Raw genomic sequence first — 14,513 nt, 5'->3', positions numbered from 1 at the left:
ATACAAAATACAGTCGCAATACATAAACAGATTTACGCCATGTTTTCATTGGTTTACAATTTCCCGCCCTTGTCCCGTATCACACTCACTTACGCACACTGTACGAGAGGGAGATGGAGCAGAGCCGACATCAGCAGAGACCAGACCGCAAACGACGACCTGCAGATCCCGTGGAGGAGACAACGCGCCGCGCTTTACCACTGAGCAACATCACAAAACCGACGCAGGCGGCGTCTCGATTGAGAACCCCTTGGCGTCCGTACATCGACTTTTACCTGATGAAATACTCCGACATATACTGCCTGGTTTGCATATAATTTCGGACGATTGGGCAGCTTACGGAAATATTCCGAATTCCACTAAAAGTGGTTAACCAGGATAGTTTCGTGGATCCAAATGATAGTGAAATACATACGCAAAATGTGGAAAATATGTGGATGCGTGTGAAAAGAAAGATGAAACGTCAATTTGGCACAACGCGTGCCCGTTTTGATTCACATAAAGATGAATTTGTATTGAACCACAAACGAATGGGTGTATATTTCATTTGCAATATGTAGAATATTTCCGTACGCTGCCCAACCTTCCGAAATTATATGCGAACCAGGCAGTACATATATGTATGTCGGAGTATTTCATCAGGTAAAAGTAGAGTTAATTCAGGGCACGGCAATACTATTGGCATCGCAAAGAGTAGCCAATTACAGGAAGGAGCGGGTCGACCGAGCCTCGCTTTCGAGCCTAGAGGGTCCACCCTGTCGAGAATTCCGACTTTTACCATAATTTCAACATCTAATAGGCTTATTTTCAAATATTTCTGATGTACTATTATAGGGTGGGGCATATTATATGGAATCCTACCCATATAACTCATTCATTGAAGATTGAGAGAATCCAAAAACGGTTTCTCAGATATCTTTATTTGAAACAGTATGGTTATTATCCTTGGCTATATCCTAGTGCATTCCTATTAGGGGCGTTAGGTTTCAACTCATTGGAGTCTCGTCGGAATATGTTACTGGGAAGGCACTTTTTTAAGCTGTTGAATGGGATAATTCACAATCCTCAGGTTCTAAATGAATTTAGGTTTAATGCACCTAGCAAATTCAGGGACTTGAGATATCGTGATTTGTTTGTTCCTCCTGTGGCTCGCACAAATATGTTGACAACGGCTCCTATATCTAGGGCTATATATCTGCTCAACCGGATTTCTGGTGAAATTGACCTCTTCAATATAAAATATACTAATCTGGTTGAGTGGTTGTTGAGGAATGCCAGTGGTTGATTTTGCCTATTATAAATATGAATGATTGTTATTACTTTATCTATGTTTTTTTTTTTTATGATTTTATGATTTTAATGATGTTGTGTCAATATTGTTATTTTTATAAGTTATTATTACTGTTATGATGTTATTATTACTGAATGACCGGCCACAGTGACGCGTTGGAGATCTCTGTAATGTCACTTTGGCTAATATGTTAAATAAATAAATAAATAAATAAATATTAAGTAAGCTGATGTAAATCATCAACCTGTAATTAAAAAAAAAAATTGTTTAAAATTTACTATTTTATAACTCCACAACACAAACCTGAAAAATCCGTTTTATTATAAGTCAATGATTTTCTTTTTGTGTGTAATATATGAAAAAAAAAAACGAGTGCGTCAACCCATTACTTTATCTACAGGTCTGTTACTGAGAGTTGGCGCGTTCTCGTACTCACACAGAAACGTGCGAAAGAGACGGAGCCTCTTTTTTTTACATACCTCCTTTACGTTTCACATGGCTTTCGTGTTAGTGGTCATTTTTATCTCTTATCCGATCGTTATCATACTTTGCCATATTGCTCATTTTGGTCATCAATACACGTTAATGTATCGTCTGCCATTACGTTGGAGATAAAATATCGTATACAACGCGTTTTAATTCTAACCACTTCTTAGTTCAGAATCGATTTTGTCGTCTTATGAAGTTTGGGTTCTTATTATTATTGAATGCAGTGTGACAGCATGATATACACCTATTCACCGACACAACACAAGCGCATTTGTTCACGACAACTCTCGGTAGCAGACCTGTACATATGTATTTGGGGAATACAAAAAAAAAATACAAAATTCGATAATGATAATGATAATGTAAATGACGAACATATATCGGCTATGACAACGTTTTGGTTTATGCACCAATGTAGAGAAAATCTCTCATTTTGGATTTTCAGTAAGACAAAAGTCTTACTTTCGGCTGTCAGATTTTATTCAAATGTTTTATATCAGAAGTTTTAATATACTATATAATATAGAATCTCACTCGTATTAGACCCCAAACGCATTTGCGATTTTCTGTCGCGCGATCATTTTATCGCGCGACAGATACTATTGCACAAAAATATTACGGTGCACGCACTTGCAACTAAACAGTCGCAACTTTATCAATTTTAAAATTGATTTTACAGAAACGCGTTGTGTTGTGGCTCTGTTGTTGCGCTTAAAAGCAAAAGAAAGGCGTAAACAACAATATTAGGTACATCCCCTTATTAGTCAGGGGCATCTAAAAGGACTATTTCATAAAATTCATCTCGATTTGATAAGTCATCCCAAGAAAATTTTCAAATCAATGGTTCGACACTCTTCGTTACGTACTCAAATGCGACTAAGCGACAAAACTATTACGCATTTTATTTTGTGACAAACACGTTGCTCGTAGAGGCCAGTTGCATCTTTTTAGTAGCTGCGACTTTTTGGTCGCATGTGCGTGCGGTCGTACTTAAAACTGTATGTTCCATTTTTGCGACTAATTGATCGCGCGACAAAAAATAGCAAATGCGTTTGGGGCCTTATGCTATTATTATATACGATTTGTGCCATTATTATTTGTATTATTTCTCAAAAACAATTGAAAAGTTTATCGATTCCTATAAATTGGGTACCTACTTGGTACTTACACGTACACTCGTTGATAAATTTTTGAGTGAAAATAAGGTTCGTCGGCCATTTTTTCCATTTCTAAATAATGCGAACGTTAGAGAGTTGTATATATTTGTGCTGGATAATCAAACTCACCTATTGACAGGCGGCGTTGGAGTGCTGGAGTCGAAGCATTGTGTTTCGTGTATTCAGTATTGTTCACTATTGTCACAGCGCCACACCGCCATTACCAGTGCGTCGACGTATAAAATAATATATTTAAATATATATTTTTTCCAATAGGGAAAAAAGTAAAAGAAGTTAAAAATAAATTATAGTACGAACAATAAATAATAAAAAGTTAGTTAGGCATAAAATTTTAATTAGAAAAGAAATTCAATTATATCTCTAAAATTGTTTTATTTATTGATATTTGTCGTTGAAAATATTTAAGGAAAAAAAATATGTCAAAAAATAGTATTTGCACAATCGACGTGTACAACTTTGTGGGAACAAAACGGTGGGCGGCGCAGATATCACAGTGGCGGTCCTTCGGTATATCGATGGCGGCTTTTATATCGAACTTTACACAATGTATAGGCCGATGAGATTAAACAGTGAGCAGCCATTGTAACCGGCCCATGGGTGTCTCATTCACGGCGTGTCGACACAATGGCGGAGTTGTCGCACCAAGAGATGGTGCGTGGTAGACGACCTTAGGACAATACAATAGATAGATTGCCTAAAATTTCTATGACTGAAACTTAAAAAAGTGATTTGAGTTTCACAGAACATACATAAAGTTCCATAGAAGTCAACAGACTTTTTAAAAGTTTTCTATAAGATTCCAATTGGAATTATAATATACATATATGTTACAGTCGAAGTGTATTTTCAGTTGTAATGTATTCCAACTGGCGTTTTAGGTCATTTATATTCTAATATAATTAAACTGGTAAAAAATAACTACAAAGGCAATTAAACTTTCAACAATGTTACAGTGAAATTGTTATTGTCAGTGAAATTATAATTTCACCGACTTAAATAGTGAGTGCGGATGTAACAATAAAATTACAAATTCACTTCTCAATGTCAGCGAATTTGTAAATTGAACGTTAATGCACCATGCGATAGTGCACGTCGTACTAACAACCCTGATATGATAAAATTTGATTATCAAGAAAGTCGTGTACTTTATGAAATACATACCTACAATTATTTCGAGCATAGTATATGTGTTTCATTCAGTTTGGGGTGAATATAAAATCGTTATTCTGGTCGTGGTAATCAGAAATTTTATTTTCACAGATCGTAATATCAATTAATTATTGAATAGTAACGCATTCTATAAAATAATCTTTTAAAAAAATCTATAAAATAATAATAGCCAAATAGGGCCCAGTAAATATGTAATTACTGTAGTGAAAATTTAATTATACTCAGTGAAAAGTAATTGGAAATAATTTCACTGAAACGTCAGTGTAATTAGAATTTCACTGATATTATAATCTCACTGTAACATATATACGTACATACATATTATGATAAGATGGTAATATAAAGGCTAATGTCAGGGCAAATGAGCCTTGAAGTAAAAGTTGATGTTGATGTAAGAAAAAAAACTATCAGAACTTTCATTTTTGAAATGGACTATTTCAAAAAAGTTATTATTTCAATTAGAATTAAAATCTGACAAAACGAGAGGGTGGCGGAATGTCAAACATATAAGGTTACTGACCACTAAACGTCAAGATGTCCAAAATGTTTACATTTTTAACCGTGTCTATTACGATTATTTTTCACCATCGTATTGGCGGAATTGATTTAAATATCTACCGTTGACCAAACCGCGCAAAATGGCAAAGTTTCAAAACGATCGGAAGAATCTACATATACATATGTATATAATAAGAAGAGGTATGTAAAAGTAAATGTTTGTTTGTTTGTCTGTCACATATGCGTTCCTATACCATTCATTGTGATAAAACTAACAGGAGTTATCGTGTGTATGCCCGCGATGGTTTCTGTAAAAAAAATCGCCAAAAAATGGGAACAGAAACGGGAATGAGTGGCATTGCAACGCAATAATTTCAAATGTTTTCGCGTCTCCACCTGCGTTGTTAGGGTAAAATAAACAAACAATTGAATAATTTCACATGTGTTCGCTGCCTGCGTTTAACGAGAACGGGAACGACAACTGGAACGGGAACGGGAACGGGAATTGCATGCGTTATTGTGGCATTGCAACGCATGCAGGGTTCAGCTAGTGTAGGATATATGTACATACATAATATAATATGTTGTAAGACCAATGAGCAAAGTGAAATATAGAACAAAACTAGGTTATTGTAACCTTGTAACAAAAATAGGTTATTTTTTTATTCAAATAGCCATTAACTATTGATGAAAACTTGAGAAGAAATATTATGATTTTTTATAAATTAGTAGCTGAACCCGGCATGCGTTGCAATGCCACAATAACGCATGCAATTCCCTTTCCCATTTGTCGGAAAAACGCAACACATTTGAAATTATTGCGTTGCAATGACACTCATTCCCGTTTTTGCATACAACAAACCCTGAAAGTTCCATCGTAATCGGTTCAGTGGTTTAAGAGCCCATTTGAGACACACATACAGACAGACATTCATTTTTATATATATAGATTTAATACATATATGTTATTTTATATGGATCGATCAGAAAAGGAAGGATTACCTAGAAAATTACTGTCATCATTAGAGTACACAGAGAGGTAGAAAGACATAATTATTTAATAAGTGATGCAACCATCAAAATCAATTTTTATTATTCATTTACACATCTATAAATATATGTACGTATTTTTAGAAGAGACGAGATTAATATCATGCATGTGTTTGCTAAGTCGAGACAATTTTACAAATAATGTATCTTGATCAGTCTCGGACGCCATTGCAACACAAATAATATTTCTCCGTTGTGCTCACCATTACTAGTCCTCTGCGGCGCTTTTGTGTTCAACATCCATTGAGGCCGGGCCATTATTGTCGGTAGGTATTTCAGTACCACTATTTGGACCATCACGCAAAATATAATGTATGCGGGAGGGATGCCATCACCACCCCTCCATCCCACTTCTAGTTCACCCCTTCGCCCCCGCGATAACCACACACCCAGATGAGGGTGTCTTACACTCGCATGATGAATACCAGTTCCATGATTGTACAGAAAGTGGTAATTTTCGAGCGTCTTCGTCTAAGTCGTCACGTCGTGATTGAATATATCCATTCTTTTCACAATAGACGGCATCTAAATAGAGTTATTCCTTTTGCTTACATAAATCTCCCTCTTGAGACGTTGTTTCGTGAAAATCGTCGCAACTTAATAATCGCATCACACCAAAGAGATCGATCGCCTAAGTGTGGGTTGATTCAAGTGGTCAACTTTATGTGAAGATATGGAATGAAAAAGTTTTGACCAAACAAATAAGTATATTATTATTTAAGTGGGTCTAAAGTTTACGGACTTTTTTAAGAATAAGTTAAATGTTATGGATCTCTTACAATCTAAATATTATAAAAATAGCATATATTTTATTTTATTTTTAATCAATCATGCACACTCGTCATTACATTACATTGCTCTAATGCGACAAGTGTACTATACAGGTCAAGAAATATAAATCAATTATTATATTTTTTACATGAAATACGACATCTATGGTCAAACATTGTACAGAAGCATTGTAAACATTATACACGACAAATACAATAAACATCCACAGAGTCATCTATGGAGAAATTTGTAGCATTTATATAAATCATCGAAAATTAAAGATAATGAATAACTAGATAGGACAGGAAATGCTAATTTGTAGGAACCGTTTCAATGAAACTCAGATAATTTGGCAAACTATGATAGGAAACGATCGACCTGGAGTCACATGTTCAAGGTTTAGCCAGCAGTAACCAGTGGGAATCAAACCTGCGATCAATTTGTTCGATAGAATTATGTACATATACATATACTAACCATTACTTCATGCTATGTATGTACATATGAAGCATCTAAATCAATCAAAAAATATTTAAAATTAACAATATATTTTTATTTCAAAATTAAAAAAAAATTAAAGATCACAGTGACTTAACAGGTTGCCCCGGTGCGTCAGTATGGCCGAAAACATACATATATAATATGTACATATTCTTATGTAAGAATAAATTACAAAAAATACATAGTAATAACCTGAGTTAGTATATTAAAAATGAAAAAATAATGTTGACGATAATCATATCATCCATACGGATGGAAAACAAGTCAACATTGATTGCTTTCTCATTGGGAAGGCGAAAGTATGTTTATGTTTAAATAAACTATAAATTATGATTTCAAACTGTTAAATTAAACTGGCAGTTTATTCAGTGTTGGAGGATTTCGTTCAAAAGCTTTTGTATTATGAATGTAACATTTTTATTATGTAGTCAAAATATGCAATAATACACAATGCAATATATATGCGAAAATTCTTAATGGCTTTCCTTAAAATAATTATGTTCTTTTATCAATTTATGTAATTTAATAAACTGTTAATTTTCCAAACAAAATAAATAAAATAAAATATGTAATAGTGAGTTGATATCCAACGATAAATTGATATTAACCCTTTGGATGCTGACTAACGCTGATCGGCGTTTTGTCAACAAGTCCATGGGTCTGAAAAACGCCAATAGGCTTTGTATTTTGAGCATGTATGTACAAAGTAAACAAAAATACTACCCCCTAAGCCTTTCCAGGTAGCATTGAAAAAAAATGCATTGAATATGGTTCGTGTAGTCCGAGTCATTCATTTGTCAACGTTTATAAAGACTGGTTTACATCGGAATCTCTGAATTTATAACCATAACAGAATTTCCCGATGGAAATCCCTAACTGCGGAGTATTTTAGATTGTGGCTTGCCATGTGAGCATTACATTTTAACAACAGTGAAGTACATAGATGGGACTAGTTTTGGAAAAATACATTTATTAAGAGACTTATTTTATATTGTTGCAAGATATATTAGAGAGTCTAAGCACATCTTTACAAAACTCGAAATCCTCGGCGTTAGTTATCTAGGGTTTGTTTGGATTAGCTTCAATTCTTATACCTGCTTTCTAAATAATTCTAGTTGGAAATGTTGGCGATATTTTCAGCGTGGCGGGCTTTCATCAGAAAAGACGTCAGCACTCAAAGGGTTAAGTGTGAGTATATAAGATCAAATTTATAATACAATATTTTTCAATGGAATTTAAAGAGAATTTTGACAATGGTATTATTTTATCTTATCGGATTCTATTATGAATGTTGCATTTTGTAGACAGGCTGAATATTTTCTATTAAAAGACTACGCATGACGTGTTGCAGTTACCTATACAAATTCAATTCATATACGAATTGAATTTTAAACTTGCTATAGATAAAATGTCTCGTTATGGACATTATAACACAGTGTTTTGATCCATTTTGAGGCGTCAAAATAATCCTCCGAGATTGCATCACACGAAGAAATCCAACAGATCGGTCGAATTTTTAACATTTCAAATGAAAAATACATTTTTTATGTTTGTTCAGAGTATTGAGGATATATTTTAAACTATTTATGGATGTTTTGATTGGTTTTAGTGTGTAAAATCTTCGGAAGAATTTTTCTAAATCGTAATGCTTCCTCGTGGCGAGCGCGCCGTGCGTCAGTTGTCTACCAGCCGCAGTCGGGGTATGACGTCGCTCGTGCTGCTCTCATTCGCGAAAAGTTTGACGTGAAACTCGTGCATTTTCGAAAACGAACCCTTAAAAGTGTTAAAAAGTGCAGTGAACCCATCTCAAACAGCCCTCACAGTGTGTTCGAATAGTGAAAAATTCAAAATTTCACATCGCAATATATTCAAATGCTTTCACGGAAAAGTCGGTTCGTTTGTTTCGAGTGGGCATGCATGAAATAAAACGGTCGAATTGATTGCTAAATCTAATGGTGCGTTTAAATAGAGTCGAAATTTTTTGAAAAGCTTCGCTCACCGTGCGCGCGTGGGAGTCGTCTCCATTCAAACGTCTTTTAAAAGTGAAAATGTTCGTCGATTAGTTAGCGCGCGTTTGTATTATAATATTTTAACAAACAAAAGGAGCCGTTGTGTCACTAGTGTTTTGTGTGGTTCGCAAATTATTTAGCGAGTGTGTCGTTTTAAAAATAATGCAATTTGTATTTTAAACGAGAGTGCTCAGTATATGTGCGCGTGTGTGTGTGTGTGCGTCTTACGAGATGTCCAAAAGGAGGCGGTTTCTGATTCACAGGTGGGTACATTGTATTAAAATATATATGTCTATAAAAACAACTTGAATTGATGCCAATTATATTTATTATAATTCAACTAAGCATTGTGTCATAAATACCTACATCATTTTTTATTGCCTACCAATGAGCACACGCTAGATACAATATTTTTTATTTTATTTATTTTTTACATAGATATAAACCAGGAAGGCCTGACAGGTAGACCCTAAAGCGCCTTCCTAGACAATTAATTACAAACATTGCAGCATTTTTATTAGATAATTCACTGTATTTACATAAACACGAAATTAACAATTAATTAATCCATTGAAACATATATGGATTTAGACTTGTACATACATTTTTACATATTGTACATAAATCAAATTCAGATATTTGTGACAGCGGTAGGATGATTTTTGCCAATTTGAGGAACCGTTTCAACAATGAAAATCAGATAAATTGGCAAATTCTTATAAGAAACGATCGACTCGGAGTCACAAATATCCAAGCCTAACCAGCGGTATTAAAGATTAACACGGGATCGAACCCAGTAATCTCTTGGTGCTAAATATAAACTCCCATACTGCTGGCTACATATTTATTTATTTAACATATTAGCCACAGTGACATTACAGAGATCTCCAACGCGTCGCTGTGGCCGGTCATTCAGTAATAATAACATGATAACAGTAATAATAACTTATAATAATAACAATATTAACACAACATCATTAAAATCATAAAATCATAAAAAAAAAGAAAAAAACATAGATAAAGTAATAACAATCATTAATATTTATAATAGGCAAAATCAACCACTGGCATTCCTCAACAACCACTCAACCAGATTAGTATATTTTATATTGAAGAGGTCAATTTCACCAGAAATCCTGTTAAGCAGATATATCGCTCTAGATATAGGAGCCGTTGACAACATATTTGTGCGAGCCACAGGAGGAACAAACAAATCACGATTTCTCAAGTCCCTGAATTTACAAGGTGCATTAAACCTAAATTCCTTTAGAACCTGACGATTGTGTATTATCCCATTCAACAGCTTAAAAAAGTGTCTTCCCAGTAACATATTCCGACGAGACTCCAATGAGTTGAAACCTAACGCCCCTAATAGGAATGCACTAGGATGCACTAATGCACTAATGTATGTATGTACCTACGTAGTGCTGTAAATAAATAAATAAGAATTATGTGCTTTTATGCGTATACAATCCGCGGATTAACGATAATATATATTAGATTCAAATTATATTATTTAAATTATAAAATATATTAGATTCAAAAAATTGAATTTGTTTTATATATGTATTTTTATTTGAGCGTTCATTTGTTTGCTGTTCTTTCTTCAAATGTATAGCTTGTTACTGAAGCAGTGGCATATGTATGTCAAATAAGCATTTTATATGCGAATTTTCATTTCAGTAGTCTTAGCGCAGTTTGACGTGTGCCATCACGCGTGCCACGCATTTTATTGCAGTTGACTTTTCCGAGGGGCATATTGCAATTTTAGCGTATTTATATAGACGCATTTATACGTATGAATGCTACATGAAAATTTGTGGTGTTTTGATTGTACGTGCTGTTTGTTGTCTTCATGTTAAATTGCCGCCTAGTGATGGTGGGTAAACAAGTGTTAGTGTGATGAACATTTCAACATTTATATAGCCTTCTTGTGTATACTTTAAAAGAGAGCAATTAATTTTTTTTTACTTGTAGTACCAATATAGATTTTGTGCGATGGTGAAAATGTAAGGAACGCTCTTGAGGGGTTTTAAGTGGTATTGTGAGCAAAGGAAATAATAAATTCGTATTTTATTTGATCGATAAAGTGTATGGGAAATTAAAATTATGCTTCTTGATCGGTTTGCTGTAGTTTACCCAAAGGATTTAAGGATTTAGCAATATAGACATTCGTTTTCAAATGCATATATGTATATGTACATATGTACATAATGATTCGCAATTTTTTTGACGCTTTTTGAACTCAATATTTGTTTTTTCTTATGATCCCGCAATCAGTAAATAATTAGTTCTTAAATTAGATTCTATGACATTTCATCGCACGATCATCTTATCGCGGAGATTAACTCGCCGACAGATTTCATGCAACTATGAATAAATATTTGATTTATTGTTATGATTATAAAAGAAAGCTAGAAAGTTTTCAGTTAATTTTATTAAAAAAGAGTGACATACACACATACATGCAGATGTATGTATGTATGATTAGAAAAACAATTGCTCCTAATATTTGTATAACGGTTTCAATATACATACATACATTCATTTCAAAAAGAAATATTTCATTGCTTATTGCGTTTTATTTATACGTAATATTACTTACTTTAAAAAGAATAATGCAAACAAGATATTTGTCATATAAATTATTACAATTTTGACAAGAAGATTGTCAAAATTTACAAACGCTAAACTATTAAATGGTTTAAATTGATTTATATTTTGTGTAAATACAATAAATCAAAATTGTTATTTTATAATTTTTACAAGATTGTTATAAGCTTCACTCTGTTAGTTGTGACATATGTACCTGCCCGTCAAAAAGTTGTGATCTGATTTTGAACCACTTCCACTCTTCGGGTCGCTTTGATATCTTACAAACTAGCTAGCCCCCGTAGGTTAGCTAACATTAGTAAGCTTATGTTTCTGATATAAAGGTAAATGAGCTTAATAATTAACGGATTCATTAAAATTTACATCAGAATCTTATGTCAGATTAGAGAGATGACAGCTAGCTATCCATATGCCTCTTTCTACCATCCCTTTGCAACTTATTAAACAGCGGTAAAGCTACTTTTTTCACTCTCATTTACTTTTTTAACTTATATATGTAATTAAGGTTGATTTGGTGCAATATATTATATGCAGTTGGACGACCGTCTCGTTTTCTCAGACTCATTGGGGGTAGACCTTATATTGAGAGTTTTTTAGGTTGACTTCATTGAAACGGCTTTAATGAAGTATATAGTATACTAGTGTTTTTACCCGGCTTCGCTCGGTATTTTAAATATAAACCGCTTAAACATGGCCAATCTATCTAATAGTAAATATTTTATTAAATTTATTTGAATATTCATTTCTTTTTTTATTAAATTGAACGTCACGGATTTTACGACCCAAACAAACATACATACATACATACAAAGTCTCTTTCGAAATTATATATTAGATACATGTATGGTATAGATCGGTGGTTGCGTTAATGCCAACCACTTAGAGGTGGACGGGTTCGATACCTGGGTTCACCTCGATTGAAAATAATCTATTCCGAGTATTTCTGTAGTGCTGCTGGTTAAATTTGGATATTTGTGACTCGATCGTTTGTTGTCAGAGTTTGCCAATTTATTTGATTTCATTATTGAGACGGTTCTTCATCAAATTGGGAAAAACCATTCTGCCTACTCTGTCACCACTATTTGAATATTTCAAAATTTATAATCTATATTTTTTATTTTCCATATTTACTCAGGAGCCCTCTTGCTGTTTTAACATTACGTCAATATTAATTCATTCTGATGTCGATTTTAATATGGATTTTTCCCGGAAAATTATGGAAAATCGCCTGTCGCGTCAACTCTCCGAGCGGTAGTGGTACAATACATACATACATAATGGTATGTTGATGCCCGAGGTGTTGGTTTTGCTAAATGAACCGGGAGAATTGGTCTCATGCGCCGATCACTAGAGATAGGCGTTCGATTGTATTACAGGGCTATAGAATCACGGGGCCATTGCCTGTAATGGCCAACACGAGACAATTCACGGCCTCCGATACGGTTATTCAGTGTGTTAAAAGGGCCAATAAAGGGATACGTAGCCATTCGATCGCCACATTTAACGTTGATAGAACTTAAAAACCACTTTCGCGCGATGAAAATTCGTGTACCCACACATGTACATATGTACAGCATATTCTATTTTAAAGAATTTGTTTTATTCGAAATTATTATCACCATTCATTTACAGACATAATTTCATCAATAGTAGTACCGAGCACTTTTGTCGACCGAATTAGGGACGCAGTTTTTCATTGCGCGTCATATTATTATTGCCGGTATTGTTTTATGCTAAAATAAAGCAGCGACCCCACGAATTAATGGGATCGAATTAATCGCTTAATTGATTTGTGTAATTATTCGTCTATGTATGTATGTATATCTGACGAACGAAAAAAATGATGTATTTCGACAAAGGCCGCGGAATTGTCCGATCCGGCACGATTTTCTTTCATTTTTGTTCTGTGAAATCAAATTATAAGTCGAGTTAACTGAAGGATAATACAGGAAGTCATTTCGTGTTCAATGGAGAGTAATTTTGGCGAGGCAGGGGTAGGGGGTGGGGGGGGGGTGGAAGGGAAGAGAGCTGGGGTAGAGGACTACATCCATAGGTGGTTTTCACCCATGAGAGGAGTTCTACAATGAAGAGCAACTAGCGTCCCAGTCGGGCTCAACTATCACCGAGCCTTTCAAACTTTTGTCACCCAGAATATTTTTAGTGACATTTAAATTAATAATCAATTCTAGTACACATGTATATTATACATAAATACATTTCCATTTACATATTTGTATGTGTAACATTATAGAATTGTACATATATGCAAGCTTTCGGTTAAATTTTAGCAATATGTAAGCAGAATTCAATAGATTTTTTTAAATAAGAAATTGACTCATTACCTCTGCATATATGTACATATATATATATATATATATATATATATATATATATATATATATATATATATATATATATATATATATATATATATATATATATATATATATGAATATGTACATGTGTACCTATATATGTTATGTATAATTGGGCATATTCTCTATGGTGGTAGCAAGGTGTATTACAGTTATCTCACAGTATTACGATTAATTTCTACAATTAATTAATTTGCCAATTGTTAATTAATAGCTAATTCTGAATTCGTATCCGTTTGTAACGTAGTAGATAAGTCTTGAGTATATATGTATGTATGTATGTACATACATTCATATATGTACATATGTACATAGGTGGGTATTGTGTACAATTTTCTATGATTGGAATATTTTATTTTGGATTGTAATGGTCTTGAGGGTATGGGTGGAAGGTTTTCGCGATGTGTAATATCGAATACACTATGATGGAATACAATTGAGGTTTAAGGGGTGCTCCAACTGTGGTGACAGGGCCCGCGCCCTCCTTTGCGGGCCGCTGGGCTGCGCCCCCGAGCTCCGGCGTCGCTCTTTGTCGTGGCATCTTTAAATTTCTTCGTTTTAGGTTTCT

Source organism: Arctopsyche grandis, chromosome 12 (assembly GCF_051622035.1).
Source record: "Arctopsyche grandis isolate Sample6627 chromosome 12, ASM5162203v2, whole genome shotgun sequence".
NCBI lineage: Eukaryota > Metazoa > Arthropoda > Insecta > Trichoptera > Hydropsychidae > Arctopsyche > Arctopsyche grandis.
Note: the sequence above shows the minus strand (reverse complement) of the source record.